This window comes from Lissotriton helveticus, chromosome 2_2, assembly GCF_964261635.1.
Source record: "Lissotriton helveticus chromosome 2_2, aLisHel1.1, whole genome shotgun sequence".
In the NCBI taxonomy this organism is placed as follows: domain Eukaryota; kingdom Metazoa; phylum Chordata; class Amphibia; order Caudata; family Salamandridae; genus Lissotriton; species Lissotriton helveticus.
Genome location: NC_136060.1, coordinates 313,071,433 through 313,086,873, shown reverse-complemented (window position 1 = coordinate 313,086,873; position 15,441 = coordinate 313,071,433).

Below are 15,441 nucleotides of genomic sequence, written 5' to 3'. Positions count from 1 at the left end.
TGATTGATTGTCCAAGTATTTGTATGGGAGACTGAGTGTGTGTGTGGCTGGCTGGGAGGTGTGTGACTCTGTGCAGATCAATGTGTACTTGTATCAATGATTGTATAAGAAAGTAAGTATGTGTTACTATATGTTTGAAAATGTAAGGTGCTCTATGTTTAACTGTATTGACAAGAAAATGGAAGTGTGATTGATTCTTTACAGGACTGACTAGGTGTGTGAGTAACTCCATGGATGAGTGGCAGAGTGTGAGTGTCTGTATAGGTGTATGAGTGCATATGATAGTGTTGTAAAGATGAGTGATTGTATGTATGAATGATTGTATGGGTGAATGAGTGAATGTGTGTGTAGACGTAGGAATCAGTGAGTACGTATGTAGTAACTAGTATTGGTGTGTCAATGGTTTCAAAAATTATACTCTGTATTTAACACTGGGTGAAACAGAGGTTATATTAAAATGTGAGGAGATGCATTGTATTGTCACATGAATGATATCATCAGTGATGTGGTCATTGATGTCAAATGAGATGTCATCAGTGATGTCATCAGTGATGTCATTTGAGTTGTCATCAGTGATGTCATCAGTGATGTCACTGACCATGTCATGAATGATGTAATATGTGACATGATCAGCAGTGGATTGCGGGTGCGCGATATATAGTTAGTGCAACTAACTATATATGGAATTTCAATGGTTTTGTGTGAGTAAAATAAGGTTTTTTAAATGCTAATTCCTAACTATATATGGTCTATAACCTATGGTTTTTTCAGTGAATTTTCAAGGTTTTGTAAATGCTAATTCCTAACTATATATGGTCTATAACCTATGGTTTTTTCAGTGAATTTCAATGGTTTTTTAATAGCAAATATCATAAGCTGTCGAATGTCAAGTACGTGGTAAGTGAAAACATTTTCGTGTTTATGCACACTGATCTGCTTTGAATGGTGCCCCCCCCCCTCATTTCTATTAGGAGTACTCTCTCTTTGCAGATAGTGAAAGGTAGTTAACGCAGGCCTTTGCCCCCGTTGTAATCCGTCGTGCCTGCTTCTCTCTCCATTTGATTGATTGTTATCCAAGTATTTACTGTTTTAGAATTAGTTCTCTTTGGTTCATTCTCTATTTACAAACAAACACAGAGTCGCAATACTCTGTTTAGTCTTTGCAGATAACGAAAAATCGTGTAAAAAAAAAGAAAAGGAATCGAGCAAAATCAGTAGGCCACTAATGGGATCTCTTTTTGACCTCGCTAAAATAGAAACATTAGGAACAACCCCTCATGACAAATACAAAACTAGTGAGATGAACTGAACTCCACACAATGATGGCTGCAAAACAGCTCGGCTCCGCCACCCACCCCGCCCAAAATAACGATAAAGAGCGGCTGCCATGATTGGTTGCGGAATGGCCACAACGGAGCTACGAAATGGTGCTGCTCTCATGCTAACCCCAGCTTCGGTCTGAAACATCCAGAAACACTGTAGACTACCAATTCGATCAGTTCCGGTAGCGCCCCAATGTAACCCGGTAGAGAAGAACTAGCCCTCCCCTCTTTGACTGATGGTTCTTGTTGCCTGTCCTTTCTGTTGTCATTTAACAGAACTATTTAGCCTGCTGAAAGGGGTTGTGTTTCGACCGCTGGTTGGTGGAGACATTTTGACTATATTCTGGACCTGCGTTGTCGCGTAATGCGTCATATGACGCGCCGCGTTAGCGCATCCGGAAGTCATCCGGGGCGCGCAGCGCGTAACGTAAGCATAACAAGTCATGTGACTTGTTAATAAAACTTTTCATTGGTTCATTTTACTTTTCTTATTCTAATGATGAAAGCCTTGGTCATATCACCTAAAAATTACGCTTTTAATTACTTCCGAACATTATTTTCTCTTAAATATATGTTATAATGTTCCAGGCTAATGTACTTTCCCGGAAATTTTACAACTGTCCTGCAAGTAAAATATATTCTTTTTTCGAGAAAAAGAGCGTTTCTTCGTCCCATGACGGAGCCGTTGAGCAAAAGAGGGTCGACCTGCTGTCTTAGTCGCCGATACGCCTGAATATGAGATTCTTATCGATCACTTTATGTTGCAGGAATAGAAAACACAACAGCCCTTGACCATTTATCTTTACTGCGTTCCTTCGTATTATACCTTTTACCCTTCATGTAATTGGTCTGCTTTATTTCACTTGCCTTTTAATGATTCTAAAACAGTGACTATTATTAAAAACTTTACCAATGTATACACTACTACCATGTTTTCTTTTAAAAACCTTTATTGTGAAAATTTCATTATACAAATACGAGCCTATAACCACGTGGGCCTGCCACGGAGCAAACTGTAATCGTATATGATGAATAGACATTTACACTGTAGAGGAACGTAACGGGCGGGCCATTAGGTTGCAAAAACTAAGGTGTCTAACAGTTACGGAATCGGTGGACGTACATTTTATAATTAAAATACGACAGGGCCAGTTACAATAAAATTATCTAGATATACATTTGCGGGCAAGTACCATGGGTGACGTTAATTCGAATTTTCAACAGTACAGTAATCAATAACACATCAGAACTTAATATCAATAGGGATGTCGAAATATTCAATCAATTCTCGTCCCCGCCCGCCATGTGCTTCAAAACTGCATACGTATCTCGTGATTTCAAGGTTCTGCAACCAGTACACAACAAGGAGTTACGAGTCCCATTTATTCCGGCGCCATTTTGGGCGAGGACGGGCAGGTCCAGGATATAGTCAGAATGTCTCTACCAACCATCGACTATGATGATGTTCATATGCTGTATTTATTAGAGTAACACTCATCTGCCCACATGAAATTAATTTACCACAATCTAAACATGTCATTTTAATCTTTCCAAAGTTCTTCTAAATAATTGGGACCGTTTCCCATGCCTCTGAAGCTCTCAGTGCCACTTCTTTGATGAATGTACTAGCAGGTCAGGGGTTCTCCTCCAAATCTCTCTTTTATGCAGCACTATAATTAATTGGTGCCACCTCTCCATATGACGATGCATGGTATAGTTACCACAACTATATATTTTTTCGGTTCCTCTGGAGAGTTCATCGTGGCAGATGAAGCGTGTAACATACCGGGCATTTACCTTTTTTTGCATGTACAGGAAAGGAAAAAAAAATCGAGCGTTCGAGTTCTTAGGTGTCCCAGGGCCATTTTAGTGGACCAGGCCCAAATCCAAAGAACAGCTATCTCACAGGCTAATGGGGCGACCCACGCCGAGTTTCAGCATTGTCGGATGACCACACAAGTACAGCAACTTGCTAGACATCACCTCGGTGCCATCCGGATCTCGGCGCCCCACTGCAGATGAAGTGCCTCTCAACTATGAAACCACCACGGTGACATCCGGATCTTGGCGCGTTGTGCTGCCTTCGGCCTATTCGCACATCGGTCCGCTACTGACGCCATCTCACAGGCTAATGGGGTGACCCACGCCGAGTTTCAGCATTGTAGGATGACCACACCAACTTGCTAGACATCACCTCGGTGCCATCCGAATCTTGGCATCTCAACGCCTAGTGGTATCTTCCATACAGAAAATATTGTTACGCTGCCTTTGGCCCCATTCGCACATCAGTCCGCAACTTAGACATCACCTCGATGCCATCCGGATCTTGGCATCTCAGCGCCTTGTGGTGTCAGTCAGAAAATATTGTTGCGCTGCCTTTGGCCCCATTCGCACATCAGTCCGCTACTGACACCATCTCACAGGCCAATAGGGCGCCCCACGCCGACTTTTACCATTGTACGATGGCCACACCAGTGGCACAACTTCCTAGACATCACCTCGGTGCCATCCGAATCTTGGCATCTCAACGCCTAGTGGTATCTTCCATACAGAAAATCTTGTTACGCTACCTTTGGCCCCATTCGCACATCGGTCCGCAACTTAGACATCACCTCGGTGCCATCCGGATCTTGGCATCTCAGCGCCTTGTGGTGTATTCTCTTCAGAAAATATTGTTGAGCTGCCTTTGGCCCCATTCGCACATCCGTCCGCAACTTACACATCACCTCGGTGCCATCCGGATCTTGGCATCTCAGCGCCTTGTGGTGTCTTCTACTCCGAAAATATAGTAGAAAATATATTTGCGCTGCCTTTGGCCCCATTCACACATCAGTCCGCTACTGACACCATCTCACAGGCCAACAGGGCGCCCCACGCCGACTTTTACCATTGTACGATGGCCACACCAGTGCCACAACTTGCTAGACACCACCTCGGTGCCATCCGGATCTTGGCATCTCAGCGCCTTGTGGTGTCTTCAAATCAGAAAATATTGTTGCGCTGCCTTTGGCCCCATTCGCACATCGGTCCGCTACTGACGCCATCTCACAGGCCAACGGGGCGCCCCACGCCGACTTTCAACATTGTAGGATGGCCACAGAAGTGCGCCAACTTACTAGACACCACCTCGGTGCCATCCGGATCTTGGCGCGTTGTGCTGCCTTCGACCTATTTGCACATCGGTCCGCTACTGACGCAAACTCACAGGCCAACGGGGCGCCCCACGCCGACTTTCAGCATTGTAGGATGGCCACACCAGTGCGGCAACTTACTAGACACCACCTCGGTGCCATCCGGATCTTGGCGCGTTGTGCTGCCTTCGGCCTATTCGCACATCGGTCCGCTACTGACGCAAACTCACAGGCCAACGGGGCGCCCCACGCCGACTTTCAGCATTGTTGGATGGCCACACCAGTGCGACAACTTACTAGACACCACCTCGGTGCCATCCGGATCTTGGCGCGTTGTGCTGCCTTCGGCCTATTCGCACATCGGTCCGCTACTGACGCAAACTCACAGGCCAACGGGGCGCCCCACGCCGACTTTCAGCATTGTAGGATGGCCACACCAGTGCTGCAACTTGCTGGACACCACCTCGGTGCCATCCAGATCTTGGCGCGTTGTGTTGCCTTCGGCCTATTCGCACATCGGTCCGCTACTGACGCCGCCTCACGTGCCAACGTATTTTCTCCTAATTTTACACCCTATGCCGCATAACAGGTCATGTGACTTGTTTATAAAACTTTTCATTGGTTCATTTTACTTTTGGTTTCCTAATGATGGAAGGCTTGATCATGTGACCTAAAAACAACACTTTTCATAGGATGAAAACTTTTTTTTTTCCCCAAACGATGAAAGCCCCACCTTGTTTCTGGATGTTTCAGACTGAAGCTGGCGTCAGCATGAAAGCACCACCATCTCGTAGCTCAGTCGTGGTCATTCCGCGAGCAATCATGGCAGCCGCTCCCCACCAGAAGCCTGCAGGAGTCGGAGCCCCCAAAACTTTTGATGAATTCTCAAGGCGGAGGGGACGCTTTCGAGAATGAGGTCCAAGACCTAGCAGACAAGCGTCCGATTTCCAAGGTGTCCCAGGGCCATTTCAGTGGACCAGGCCCAAAAAGGAAACAGCCTGCCGCCATTTTGAGAGTCCTGTGACAGCCGCCTATCGCTGCACCGCAAGAGTGGGCGCAACTCAGCTGAATTGCGGCTTTTGACACAGTGGACCAAAAACGGACGGAATGGCAACTGAAACGGTAAAGGGGCGCCCCACTACAACAGATGACACTCCACCTGGAGAGGCCCGTTCACGCCGCCTCCCCCGGGGCGCTCCACGCCGTTATTCGCAGCAGCATTGTAGGATACCAAAACCAGTGCGGCAACTTACTGGACATCACCTTGGTGCCATCGTTCTGCTGCCTTGGAACTATTCGCGCAACAGTTTGCTACTGATGACCCACCCCCCGCGACGCCCCATGCCGTTATTTGCTGGGTGGCAACTTACTAGACATCACTTTCGTGTCATCTAGATTTCAACGCGTTCTGCTGCCTTGGAACTATTCGCACAACAGTTTGCTACTGATGACCCACCCCCCGCGACGCCCCACGCCGGAAATCTGGACGTTGTGCTGCGTTGGGACTATTCGCACAGCCGACCGCTACTTCGTTGTTTTTCCCTAAAAATGTTTATATGTTATTACTATTTTTGTTTTCTTGTATATATTTATAAATTATTAAAGTTTTATAATCTTACTACTTTGTCGGAGTGCTATATATTTTTAATGTGACACATAATTGTAAAAACTTTGATGTACAAACAGTCATCCCTGGAATCTTCCGCTTCAGGCTCGGTCCCCTCCCCAATCACAATACAGGATGGTTTTCAGATAATAGCAACGCTTCTGCTGTGACGAATCTCATCGAGTGTGGGCCTTGATCTACTATAACTCCTTTGAAGAGGGGTGATTCTTTACAGCTGTGGCCATAAACTACATCTGCAGGGCTAGCTGATACCCTAGGACCAGCCTGGACAATCGGACACAGAGGAAAAGGAGTGTCAGAGGGTGCGGTAGTGAATAGGGCGAAAGGGAGGTGTCGGGCGGGCACAGGGTGTGATTCTCAGGGAACAGCAGCGCAGATGGGGGAGGTTTATTACCCATGCATAAGACAGAGAGCGGGGGTGACCACTGCCTGGGGGAGATGTTTGCGAGGGTGGGGAGCCATGCTAAGGATCGACAGCGTGCACAGAGTGGGTCTGGTCAAGGCATCTAAAATGGCTGCCGTGCACGACAAAAGTGTGGCATTTGAAAAAAGACAAGATGGCGCAGACAATGTTTTTCAACACTTCCTGATTTCCTTCGAATCGAACGTTAACAGACGTTGGGGCATATTACCAAAGTTAAGCGATATTTATCCCTAACGATGCTTAGCAACGATTTTTTTACCGTCAGAAATTATCGCAGATAAACCTTGCTATTATCAAGGTTTATCGGAAATACGATAAAAAACGACCGCAATGCATTAATATCGCTGAAAACTCAGCGATATTCATGCATTACCGAGCTAATGCTCTTAGCCATGTTATCCACCTCCCATTGGATAACATGGCTAAGAACTGCTCAGGGCAGGTGGTAGCTTTTAGAGATATTCGCCCTTATCTCGAATATTTCCAAAAGTTGATAATAGGAGATAGCGATGTTAGCGACTGTTTCCAGTCGCTAACATCTTGGCATGCCCACTTTGCATGTCATTAGTGATAAATATCACTCACATGCAAAGTGGGGCCCAAGATGGTCGCTATCTTCTACTAGCCGTCGCTAACTGGTGTTAGCAACAGCTAGGTAATACACATATAATTTTATCTCCGCGAAGCGGAGCGCTGTTACAGATATATATCTTGTTTCTGAACGTTAATTTCTCAAAATGCACTGAAGCACATATATTGAGACCTAGCAAAGGCACATCGGGCTACCAGTCCCTACAATTTTGCCAAGTTTCGTGCAAATCCATTCAGCTGTTCGATCCTACCGAGAGACAAGATGGCGGCCGCTACGGACTGTTTGGAATGTTTACAGACACCGGAGAGCCAATCAGCTTCGCTTCGCAAAGCTCCGTAACGCGAAAAGTACGCGAAGCGGTGCGCTGTTACAGATATATACCTTTTTTTGAACGTTAATTTCTCAAAATCCACTGGAGCACATATATTGAGATCTAGCAAAGGCACATCGGGCTACCAGTCCCTACAATTTTGCCAAGTTTCGTGCAAATCCATTCAGCTGTTCGATTATTATTATTTTTATTTTTTTTTGCCCCGCGGGGCCCTTTTAAAACCTCCACATCAAACCTAGGGGGTGAGCGACAATGTACTATGCCCCCTTATGGTCATTTGCCCCTTCGCTTCGGCCTCCTCTTGTCTCTCGATCCTACCGAGAGACAAGATGGCGGCCGCTACGGACTGTTTGGAATGTTGACAGACGCCGGAGAGCCAATCAGCTTCGCTTCACAAAGCTCCGTTGCGCGAAAAGTCCGCGAACCAGAGCGCTGCCCGGTCCGCTGTTACAGATATATATCTTTTTTTAAACGTTAATTTCTCAAAATCCACTGGAGCACATATATTGAGACCTACAAAAGGCACATCGGGCTACCAGTCCCTACAATTTTGCCAAGTTTCGTGCAAATCCATTCAGCCGTTCGGGCTAAAAGTGAGGCCAACCGCCCTATGGAAAACTCAATGTTAAAAACACGTTTTGGGACCCCCCTTTTTTCTCGGCCCCCACTGGACGAACCCCCCCCAAATTTTCAAGGGCTGCTCAGAAACAAAATGTGCCATTTTCCTGAAAATTTCAGCCAATTCCGTCCACAAACGCCAAAGTTATTAGACATAGAATTTTCAAAAAACCCATAGAGAAAAAATCCTAACTATATATACCTACTGGCGACCGCCAGTAGGTAATATATATATATATATATATATGTATATATATATATATATATACCTAGTAAAAAACAAGTCACTTTTTAGACGGGTACCGGACCCCGAGGAGGGGTCGGCAAACTACGAGGGAGACACCAACACCAAAGACAAGAGGACAGAGGGGACGTGGAAGGGGCCGCGGAAGAGGCCACGTGGAAACCGATGAACAAGACTCAGACAACGGTGGCAAAAGAGGCAGGGGTCATGGCGCAATGGGAACCAACAGAGCACGCGCCAAAAGAGCTTACTAATGGAAGGCAAAATGGTGAACAGAACTATCATTAATTATCAAAGAGAAGTATGAGCATCACAGATAAAATAACCCTTTGCCTTGGAATATCTTTCTGCCCATCTTACCCTTAAAACTACATTGACAATCGCATTGACCTTTTTAAATGTATTCGCAAACTCAAACTTAAGAAGTGGCATAAACTTAAGAGAACGGCGAATGATAATGGTACTATCAATGAAGTCACAAATGCATATGATTTTGACATAAGGAACATTGAGAAACTCAGCACTGTGGTTGAATTGGATAATAGTGAGGAAGGTGGGGGACTCATCCCAACCTCCCCGTAGCTTTTAGCAGAATTAGCACTGCGGCAGCAGACACAGATTTTAGACCCAAATCTAATTTCATGCCAATATTACCACACAACAGTATAGACACCTTCCATGAGTGTGTGAGCAAGACACTCAATGAACACAGACAAAAGAGAAACAAATACAAGCACAAACTCCAATCTAACCCAGAAACAGAAAGTGGCCCTCAAAACCCTTAAGGAGGATGACAGCATTGTTATGCGTCCGGCTGATAAGGGAGGGAACATTGTGATTCTAGATCGGGAACAGTACTTAGATGAAGCCAGTAAACAACTTACAGATGGTGCGTTCTATGAACCTGTGAGTTTCCAGAGATACAACACCAGCATTACCACCATTTGGGAGCTCTTAGTTGAGTGGAAAGATAAGGGGATACTTACATGGGAGCAATATGGTTATATCAACGTGACTACCGGGTCCTCCCAGTTATGTACCTTCTACCAAAAGTACACAACGATCCTACTAGACCACCAGGGAGACCAATAGTGTCATCACGAGGCAGTGTGTTGGAATACGTGTTAAATACATTGACCACTTCCTGAGGGTGTTTGTTAATGGCCCGGAGAGCTATGTCAAAGACACTAAGGATTTCCTGAATAAGATAGACAATTTGAAATGGGATCCAGACTCTATGTTCATCACTCTTCATGTACAGGGCCGGTACACCATTAGTGACCATCAACAAGGTTAAGCGGCCTGCAGGCAGTACTTAGGGACCAGACACATCAGGTTTCGTGTAAAACACGCAGATGCTGTTGGACACGACGGAGTACTGTTGACAAACAACATCTTTCTGTTTAACGGTGCTCTGTTCCGACAGGTGAATGGCACAGCCATGGGATCGTGCTTCGCTCCCAGCTTCGCTAATCTTTTAATGGGAAGCTGGAAGGAGAGCATTCGATCCAACCCCACCTTCCATCATGATTTCACAAATGTGCTGATGTGGCTTTGCTACATCGACAATTTGTTCATTATATGGAAAGGATCCACAGATGAAGCTGAAAGGTTCATTAAGAAACTTAACCATAATGATCTTCATATTGTGCTCAGTGGTACCATGAGCAGAACTGAAATAGAATACCTTGATGTCAAGCTTGAGATCAAAGATAACAAGGTCCACACATCACTCCATCGCAAGTCTACTGCTGGCAACAGCATTCTGCATGCCTTCAGCAGTCACCCCGATACTCTCAAGTGGAGTATCCCTTATGGGGAACTGCCTAGGGCAAAAAGGAATTGCAATACCAATGATTCATACCTTTTGGAAAGCAAGGTCATCATGGAAAGATTCAGAGAAAGGGGTTATCCCAATTGGGTGCTCAAGACGGCACTGACGAGAGCAGAGAGAATAGACAGGACACAAACCTTTTCTGAAAAACCACCCACTACAGAGAGTGATAATAATACCACCAGGCTCATACTTACTTACAGCTCTGATGCACAGGCAATAAAGAGGATTTTCACCAAGAATTGGGGAGTTCTCAAGAATGATACTGTGATTGAGGACAGCATACCAGATAGACCGAGCATCACTTATCGGAGGGGGAGAAACATCAGGGACATGCTTGTACACAGCGACATCACGTTTTATCCTCCCGGCAACATGCAGGGCGTTGAGGGTTTTTATCCTTGCGGCCATTGCAAAGCCTGTATGCACAGTAAAAGCTTCAAGCAAGTTAGCTACAATGGGGTCAATACGGTTATTACTCAATTCCTCACTTGTAGTTCCACATTTGTTATATATGCCATACTGTGCACATGCAACTTGAAGTACATTGGGAGTACCACATGTATGGCCAAGAAACATATTTTGAAACATACTCGGGCCATCACCAATTATGATCCAAAATTCCCAGTGGCCCGTCATTTCAGGGAGAAGCACTTTTCCAATTTTAAAGATCTTAGTTACATCATCCTAGAACAAATCAATAAGAACCCCAGGGACGGAAACAGGGTCCTCAAGTTAAGACAAAGGGAGTCTAAGCTGATCATTGACTTCCAAATCAAGACACCGGGAGGTCTGAACCAAGAAGAGGAATTGTCAGTACATATTAAGGAATAATTGCTGTCTGTTTTCTACTTTGTTTTCTGCATTGTTATCCTTTCCTCATCCGATTTTGTGAAGTTCTGTGCCCAAGATATAATTATTGTTAGGTTATGACAATATTTTATCATGTAACAGGAGCATGTGATCCTGTATTTTAATTTTTGTTTTCTTTATTTTTGTTTCCAGGAGGAAAGGAAGGGAACCAAGTCACCAGCACTCACCTTCACGGGCTTCCTACCCATTTTCCCTTCTTCTTCACGAGCACTATAAAGTTCTTGCATTCGCCATGGCTTCCTCTTATGCGACGTTGGTAACAGTATGTGCTCTGGACTTGTATATTTGCAATTTTCATCTTTATATGCGCATGGATATAACCACTTGGTAATACCTGAAATATTAAATTAATTGTTTAGACCTGACCACTTGAATTTACCTGAGACACCATTTCAGGTATTTGGACTCGACATAGCTATCCCCGGCATGCCACCCCATTACCAGGCACTTGCCAGCAAGTTTTGCTTTTTGACGCACGTACTACCATGAGATGACGGCGCCCATACATTTAGGGTATATTTTCCAGTAGGCACCATTCTTCTTGCAGCGCTGTCAGACACTACTGTCCTGATGAACGGACAACATGCTTTGTCAATATAACTTTATTGACTTTTTTCTTTTTGCCAGTTACACTACCATGAGGAGACTGCGCCTACACATTTAGGGTACATTTCCCAGTAGACACCATACTTTTGCTTTGCTGTTAGACTCTACTGTCCTGTTACACAGACAACATGCATTGTCAATAAAACTTTATTGACTTGCGTTGATGGCATACGCTGCATGCGTGAACCTTGCAGGGGAGTCCTGGCATTTTATCCATTGATTATGAGGCGACACTCAGTGAGGACGGTCTCTCATATTTCACTTTGATAATACCTTTGCACATACTTATTTGACATTTATGCATTTCTACAGAAGCACTGCGGCACTCGTAAATGTTTTCATTACCGCTACTATTTTTTGGCGACTTACTGTATATACTCCTTATGTTGGATTACATGCATCACAAGTGAGCACAATTGTATGTTTTCATGCTTTGCAATGAGTGCTCGCAATGTCTGAATTACATTGTACATCCATGAATGGCATCATTGCAACAGTCTTGTTTCTATGTTTATTATCAAAAAGGTTTTTCCTTTCTGTGTTTTTTCGATTTATAGTACAGATTATTTCAACATTAAACAATCAACCATTGGTAATCTAGTTTTATAAAAATACATATGTCTACAACACGTGAAAGCTTATCTTTCCATTATTTTATTTTTTGTAAAAACAACTAGTTCAAAAAATGCTCCCAAGCTACCTGCTTGGTATAATTAAAAACAATAGCATATAATTCCTTAAACAAAGATAAAAATTATTTTGCATAGAGATTATTTCATAGAGGTGAAACACAATTGAGTTATCTTTTTCAGAAATACATCCACCAGTATGTGTTTTACAGACTTCTCAAAGTGCAGAAATTATTCCAATATACATAAATCAATTACAACATGATTCAATAATTAAAAACTTGGTCCTTTTGTCGACGCATTTCGGTATCTTTGTTTCTTGTACAAACACCTTCCTTAGGACAGAACAATTAAAAACATCCAATCTTCATATAATAGATCTACAAATAAATACATACAACTAATCTCATATTTCTCACGTTTGTTCCTATTCTTAACATATGTATTTAGCTTCTATCCTAGATTATTATATATTCGTTACAATGGTATCACCAGACTCCGATAATGATATTCACAGAGCCAGTCATGAGTGAATAAACCTAAGTGTTTAAGTAAATATTTCTCAAGCATGATGCCCTTATTTCAACGAAACTCTGGGTTCAAGATAGCCCTCCCTTTTGTTCGTTGGATCTTCTATCTGTACCCCCGCCAATGATAGTAAATATGTTTACAATGGTCGCTTACCCTCTTTCGTAAATTTGTAGAGGATCAGGGTCTAAATTGTAGAATGGTACTTCAAACTTTCTGCTATTTCTAGAAAACAGTCACTCCAATTCTTTTGAAGGATATAAGTATTAATAGATCATATTTCTTTTGATTATAAAGAATCACATTGCCGAAATCGGTACTCACATAAGGGGCCTTCCTAATGCTCGCCCTCTTTAAAATGGAACCTGTCTTCACTTTAAATATCGTCTGGAAGGCACATTTTCTAGTACCTGTTGAAGAGTGGTTACATAGATCACCAAATGATCTACTCAGAGCAGGCTACTACCAATCTTTCGACTCTTGTTTACAACAAGACTCACCTAATGTCAATGGTTCCTCACGCCTATTTGTAATTCAGTGGGCGAGGGTTGCTTTTTTAGGTATAAATAACTTCTTAACCCTGTGGCTCCTTCAACCGCCACTCGTCAATTTGTTGGGGCAAGGTTAGGACCTGTAACAAAGACTGGGTCTAAATATCCAATTTAAATCTAGGTTTGGAGGCAATCGAACGGTATAACTTTAACCCCTAGACATAGATGTCTACACGTCAAGACGTTATGGTATGGGATATCCAACTATGTTATGCCAAGGTGCTACTTGGCAATATCGGTATGCCCACCTGTGTCAAAGTTTAAACATCACATGCTTCGCTATACCCAGGGTATTTAATTTTTAAATTTTTAATGTGTAGTTTAAACACATCTGTATCTAGAGTGAAATGCCAATGTCACAAAGCCCAGAAACATAAAGTCGATCCTTCCTTATAGCACATCCCTTTAGACTCAAACAACGTCTGGATCACAACGGCCGGTATTACTAATTTTGAAAGACCGCTCGCACAGTGTCTAGGTAACGGATTAATTGTAACAGTGCTGCTCCTGTTTGTTGCGCCCTCATCTCTCGTGAATTCCAGGGGAACCCTCCCATACCTTCTAAGATTCCGGAATCGCGCTAATCTTTTGCTCCTTACCTCCTATGTGTTCGAGCATAAGCCACCTCTGGGTGTCGTGGCCGGAAATAGTACCCAGACGCGGTTCACAGTCGGGCTTTTTATACTGATGGCCGCAAGTTTGAAAATGGATAATACCGTCCGTTGTGATCCAGATGTTGTTTGAGTCTAAAGGGATGTGCTATAAGGAAGGATCAACTTTATGCTTCTGGGCTTTGTGACATTGGCATTTCACTCTAGATACAGTTGTGTTCAAACTACACATTAAAAATTAAAAATTAAATACCCTGGGAATAGCGAAGTATGTGTTGTTAAAACGTTGACACAGGGAGGCATACCGATATTGCCAAGTAGCACCTTGGCATAACATAGTTGGATATCCCATACCATAACGTCTTGATGTATAGACATCTATGTCTAGGGATTAAAGTTATACCGTTCGATTGCCTCCAAACCTAGATTTAAATTGGATATTTAGACCCAGTCTTTGTTACAGGTCCTAGCCTTGCCCCAACAAATTGACGAGTGGCGGTTGAAGGAGCCCCAGGGTTAAGAAGTTATTTATACCTGAAAACTACCCTCGCCCACTGAATTACAAATAGGCGTGAGGAACCATCGACATTAGGTGAGTATTGTTGTAAACAAGAGTCGGAAAATTGGTAGTAGCCTGCTCTGAGTAGATCATTTGGTGATCTATGTAACCACTCTTTAACAGGTACTAGAAAATGAGCCTTCCAGACAATATTTAAAGTGAAGACAGGTTCCATTTTAAAGAGGGCGACCATTAAGAAGGCCCCTTATGTGAGTACCGATTTCGGCAATGTGATTCTTTATAATCAAAAGAAATATGATCTATTAATACTTATATCCTTCAACAGAATTGGAGTGACTGTTTTCTAGAAATAACAGAAAGTTTGAATTACCATCCTACAATTTAGACCCTGATCCTCTACAAATTTACGAAAGAGGGTAAGAGACCATTGTAAACATATTTACTATCAATGGCGGGGGTACAGATAGAAGATCCAACGAACAAAAGGGAGGGCTATCTTGAACCCAGAGTTTTGTTGAAATAAGGGCATCATGCTTGAGAAATATTTACTTAAACACTTAGGTTTATTCACTCATGACTGGCTCTGTGAATATCATTATCGGAGTCCGGTGATACCATTGTAACGAATATATAAAAATCTAGGATAGAAGCTAAATACATATGTTAAGAATAGGAACACACGTGAGAAACATGAGATTAATTGTATGTATTTATTTGTAGATCTATTATATGAAGATTGGATGTTTTTAATTGTTCTGGCCTTAGGAAGGTGTTTGTACAAGAAACAAAGACACCGAAACGCGTCGACAAAAGGACCAAGTTTTTAATTATTGTATCATGTTGTAATTGATTTATGTATATTGGAATAATTTCTGCACTTTGAGAAGTCTGTTAAACACATACTGGTGGATTTATTTCTGAATAAGATAACGCAATTGTGTTTCACCTCTATGAAATAATCTCTAAGCAAAATAATTTTTATCTTTGTATAAGCAAGTAT